This window comes from Ceratotherium simum, chromosome 3 (genome assembly GCF_057802395.1).
Source record: "Ceratotherium simum simum isolate JZ-2026a chromosome 3, ASM5780239v1, whole genome shotgun sequence".
NCBI classification, from domain to species: Eukaryota; Metazoa; Chordata; class Mammalia; order Perissodactyla; family Rhinocerotidae; genus Ceratotherium; species Ceratotherium simum.
In genome coordinates, this window is record NC_141902.1 from 31221884 (window position 1) to 31227883 (window position 6000).

A 6000-nucleotide genomic window follows, 5' to 3' on the forward strand; every position below is an offset into this window, starting at 1 on the left:
GCAATAGTCTGTAAAGCACAAATCTTACCATGTCACTCCTTAAAGCCTCTTAGGAGAGAGTCTAAACAGTATGGTTTACAATCTATCAACAGCACTTCCTCCCCTCCATTCCCAATGGCTCCAACTAGAATGAACTTGTTTCAGTTTCTGGAAAACATGACACTTTCTCTGCAAGTGCCTCATTTGCCTGAACACTTCCCCAAGTTCACCCAGTTCTCACTTTCTTAGGCTTAAGGTTTCAGTGAGAAGAGTTCCTCTGGGAAGCCGCCTCTGAAGCCTCTTTGGCTATTAGAGGTCTTAACACTACTTATCAGTGTTTTGTAATTGCTTATTATCTGTCTTAGCTAAATTGATAGCTTTATGTGGCCAGAGACCATGTTCTCTGTCACATCCCCAGTACCTAGCACAAGTCTGGCAAGTAGTAGGCATTTAATTCTTGTGAATAAATACAAGGGTGTGGCATCTTTGGGCATACATGGTATGAGGAAGTAATTTAGTAATCTAAAGCTATTTGTGATAGCATAGCAGCTAAAGATGGGTAGTTCTAGAATAAGAATAGCCCGTTTTCTTCTCTCACTTTTTTTTGTTTTAGGAAATTGGTTTATGAATGTTCATGCTACCACAAAATAAAACCTTAGCTAAAATGTATTTGATTCCTAAAGGTTGTTACATTTGTTTTTCTATTGTATGGTTTCTGCATTTCACACAAGATGCATGCAAGTGAGGACCATCTATAAAGTGCAAAATTAAGGTATTTTCATGTAATGTGTAAAACATACATTTTCTTGGAATTGAGGGCGTCCCTTTGCTGCTTGGTGTTTCTGTTCAGCTTTTATCTTAAAATGTTTGAGAATCATGTGAGATAGTGTTTTTTTCCTGTAAGTTCCTTTTCTAAATTACGAAAGTAGTTCATTCTTATTTATGAAAATAGAATAAAAAGAAAATTAAATACCTGTAATCTCATCCACCTAAAGAAACCACTGTGTCTGTTTTTCCAGACTTTCTTATATATGTATGCATTTTTTCTTTCTTTTTTTTTTTTGGTGAGGAAGATTAGCCCTGAGCTAACATCTGTTGCCAATCCTCCTCTTTTTGCTGAGGAAGATTGGCCCTGGGCTAACATCAATGCCCATCTTCTTCTACTTTATATGTGAGATGCCTGCCACAGCATGGCTTGATAAGCGGCGAGTAGGTCCATGCCTGGGATCTCAACCTGCAAGCCCCAGGCCGCCGAAGCGGAGCACACAAACTTAATCACTACACCACCAGCCGAGCCCCTCTATGCGTATTTTTTTTTTTTTTTTGTGAGGAGATCAGCCCTGTGCTAACATCCGCCAATCCTCCTCTTTTTTTGCTGAGGAAGACGGCCCCGGGCTAACATCTGTGCCCATCTTCCTCCACTTTATATGGGACGCCGCCACAGCATGGCTTGCCAAGCAGTGCGTCGGTGCGCGCCTGGGATCCGAACCAGCGAACCCCGGGCCGCCGCAGCGGAGCGCGCGCACTTAGCCGCTTGCGCCACCGGGCCGGCCCTCTATGCGTATTTTTAATGCAAATGGATTCATATTCTACATAGTGATATTTGGTATATTGTTTCCTACTTTCCATACACTGGAAAAGCTTGAAGGTAACTGAAAAATGTTTTCGCCTATTAAAGCTATATATTCTGAGGGGCTCACCTGGTGGCATAGTGGTTAAGTTCTCAGGCTCTGCTTCGGCAGCCCGGGGTTTGCAGGTTCAGATCCCAAGCAGGGACCTACGCACCACTTATCAAGCCATGCTGTGGCAGGCATCCCGCATATAAAGTAGAGGAAGATTGGGCACAGATGTTAGTCCAGGGCCAATCTTCCTCACCAAAAGAAAAAAATAAATAAAAAGCTAGATATTCTGAGCAGTTATTGTTAACTTGGGGGAGTTGGAAGAGGCCAAGAAAATATTTGAGAATTACTTTTGAAGCATTATTATAGGATTCTATTTTCTTTGACCGTTGCGGATCATTACCTAATTTTTTTTTTAATTTTTTTCTATATATTTATTTATTTTTTTTGTGAGGGAGATCAGCCCTGCGCTAACATCCATGCTAATCCTCCTCTTTTTGCTGAGGAAGACCGGCTCTGAGCTAACATCTATTGCCAATCCTCCTCCTTTTTTTCCCCAAAGCCCCAGTAGTTAGTTGTATGTCATAGTTGCACATCCTTCTAGTTGCTGTATGTGGGACGTGGCCTCAGCATGGCCAGAGAAGCGGTGCGTTGGTGCGTGCCCGGATCTGAACCGGGGCCGCCAGTAGTGGAGCACACGCACTTAACCACTAAGCCACGGGGCGGCCCCCTAATTTTTTTTTTATGTTAGGAAGAGGTCTTATAAGGAAAAACAATATAATTTCTATATTTTGAAAAGAAACATCGTGTAGATTTGTCTCAATGATCCTAAATATTTGGGAATGAAATTTCAACTTATACGGGTGGTGTATTTCCTCTAACCATCAAACATAATTTTCTAAATAAATAATAGTTCAGTCCTTATGTATGAAACTGATATAACATTAAGCAATGCTATGAATATCGAATTGATATAAAATTAAGATTTGATTTTTAAGATTCAGCCCTTTCCAAATCAATTTCTAATAACCTGACTCTCTCTTAAAAACATTTTCTATAGTCTATTTAATGAGGTGCTTCTAACTGAATAATTTTCTCTTCTGCCTAAATAATTGTTCTTTAGATTCTATATCCTTAATTAAAAAGTAATCATTACATTCTGTCCTGGAGGAAAATCACTTAATGTTAGAAATGGAGGGCCGGCTCCGTGGCTTAGCGATTAAGTGCACGCGCTCTGATGCTGGCGGCCCGGTTCGGATCCCGGGCGCGCCCCGAGGCACCACTTCTCCGTCCAACGCGAGGCCGAGTCCCACGTACAGCAACTAGAAGGATGTGAACCTATGACATACAACTGTCTACTGGGGCTTTGGGGGGAAAAAAATGAATAAATAAAATCTTTAAAAAAAAAAAAAAAAGAAACAATGTAGTTAATTTAAAAAAAAAAAAAGAAATGGAGAAAAAATTAATTAATGGTGAATAATAGAAACAGAGTAGGTAAAGCTAATAATATATATATGTACATATACACACATACTGAAAAATATTTAAAAATGTGAATATTTTCCTGTGCCTAGGATCAACCTATTATCCTATGCTATAATCAACCATAAAGATTACTATATCTTTATGTGGAGTAAAGGGAGGGCAATTTTCTTATAAATTGGTTCACTGATAACTTTTATTGAATGATCATTCTCCTATAGCATATTGGTGTTTTTACACTAACTAGGCAAAATTCCTTAGTCTTCATCAACTCTAAGATCACTCTTTACATTGGCTTGCTTTCACAAAGAACCATTTAAATGTTGGTCATAAAGAACAGCAATAAAACTTTATTCTTCACATAAGTTATTGGTGATTTAACCTAGTATAGTTTTGTTTTCTTTGACTCATGCTTATTAAGCCAATTAACAGCAAAACAGATCAACAGAAAATGATTACCCTTCTAATTAATAATTTTAAAATATTCAAATATTTTATAATTTTTGTTTTGAGCCTTTTAAATAAAGATAAAATTAGTTTTTAAAGGTGACTATAGCAAGAGAAACAAACCTAACATGTTGGGCTTTTAAGGATGTCTGATAGCACTGATTCAGGGCCATGTTATTGTTATTTAATCAATCATTTCTTTGTTGGGATCCATGTAGTTAGATTAATGTGTGTAATGACTTCATCCTACAAATCTTCAAAATATGAAATAGCAAAAGTTTGCTCTAAAAGTTTCTGGTGATAACTAGAAATTATACTTTGGTAAAGTTATCTAAACTAGTTATTTTCTATAACTTCATTAATTATTTAAATACTGACATAAGTTTGGAATTAAATAATGAGAACTACAGTAATTATAATGGACATGTGTTTGGTGTAATCTTCAAGAGAGTAGCTAATGTTTTAGAGTAGTATTACACCATATATCTTCTCAAGATTTTCTTGGACAAATGACACACTTTTGTAATTTGAACTAAATGAAAATAACATAACTTTCTTTTTCTGTTATCTTTACTGGGTAATGGGACCTAATAATTCTTTGAAAATATAAGTTGATATGGGAGGACTCAGTTATAAGTTTTGTGTTTAAATGACAAAAAACTTAGTGCTTTTCTTTTAAATGTTAATTCAGCTGTTGACTAGTGTGATATTTGAGGAACTGCATTATATCTTTGAAATCAAATACTTTAATTAAAAGATATTTATAAAATATACACAGCTTCCATTAACTGCTTGTAGCAGCTGGCACACCCCCATTTGTCATATCACATGTGGTATAAGTTTCTTGTCTGCTACTTTTATCTCTTGATCAATCTTTTCCATCTTTTTTTAAGAAAAAATCAACAGCTGACTATATAGAAGGAAAAGCTTCCTCAAGTACATCCTAATAATATTTATTAGCAGTGATCTGAGTAAATTGTAACACTGATAATTTAGAAATATATGTATACAACCATTATAAGCCAAATGTTGAAAGATACCAAAGAAACATATTTGGTTCAACATTCAGCAATTAAATTGTTAACAAGTGTTAAATTTATATGAAGAACAGTGCTTCAAAATTAAAGTTGAATCTATGGAATTTTCTTTTTCTTCTTCAAGTTAGACTAATAGAAATTGATTTTCTCCTGTTAGTTATTCTGATTATGTAGCTCTCTAAAAGTCATATTTCAAGTAAGTTTCCCAAAACTTTTATTGGAAAATTAAGAAGGTGGTTTTATGTCCCCGTGAATGCTAACAGGTATGTTTGAAGCTTTGTCTAAAGTTCTCTGTTTACTGCGTGTCATTGTTTCCAGATGCTAAACAGAGGCATTGAGCTACCAGATACCCAGTGGGTAATAAGATGTGAACTGGCTCAGGTAGTAAGGCTGTTTATAATCCACAGATTACTTGCTATATGCTTGTTGATGTTAAGCACAAGGGTTAGGTACAGGCCCTGTCGTAAAAGAGTTCTAAAATACTAAATGTACTGTAATTCTAAAACCATACTATTGGAAAAGAGTTTGAAAGCTTTAGTTCTTATATATACTTTTAGGAAGATCCAGATCTAAGCAATTTCATACTCAAATGCCTAAGGTAGTATATTGAACATTTTAAGGTTTTTCTTTATGTAGTGCATGTTACTTTTTACTAGATGACTAGCTGCAAAGGAGGGAAGCTACTTGCCCTGGTGTTGATAGGTCCCTCAGACCTGTATAATCAAAACTCAGGTAATGATTAAGTTTAATAGGAAGTTTTCTATACCATGACCATCACTGTTTATTTCTAAATTAGATATATGATATCCATACATATATATTAGATCATTATCCACACTGATGTCTTTGGAGAATAGTGGCAGCAAGTGGATTAAGGTACAACTTTCAAGGACATTTTGTCTTGTTTTCTTTCCACCCTTCCCTGCGTATTATGACTTGTTTAATGGGTATTTATCCTTATGAGAACTTGACCCAAAAGAATTCTGATTATACCATTTCCATGTCATCTTAAATTTATTTTAATTTTTTTAAGCTTTATTGAAGTATAATTGATATACAAAAGCTGCACATATTTAATGAGTTTGGACGTATACACAGGTGATATACACCTGTGATACCATCACTATAATCAAAGTAATAAACATATCCCTCCCCACCAAAGTTTCCTTGTCTCATTTTTGTGTGTGTCTGGTAAGAACATTTATCATGAGATCTACCTTCTTACCAAAATTATAAGTGCATCCTACAGCATTATTCACAATAGCCAAGGTAAGGAAACAAGCCAAATATCCATCAACAGATGAATGGATAAAGAAAATGTGTTTTATACATACAATGGAATATTTTTCAGCCTGAAAAAGAAGGAAATTCTACCATTTGTGACAGCATGGATGGACCTGGAAGAAATTATGCTAAGTGAAATAAGTCACAGAAGG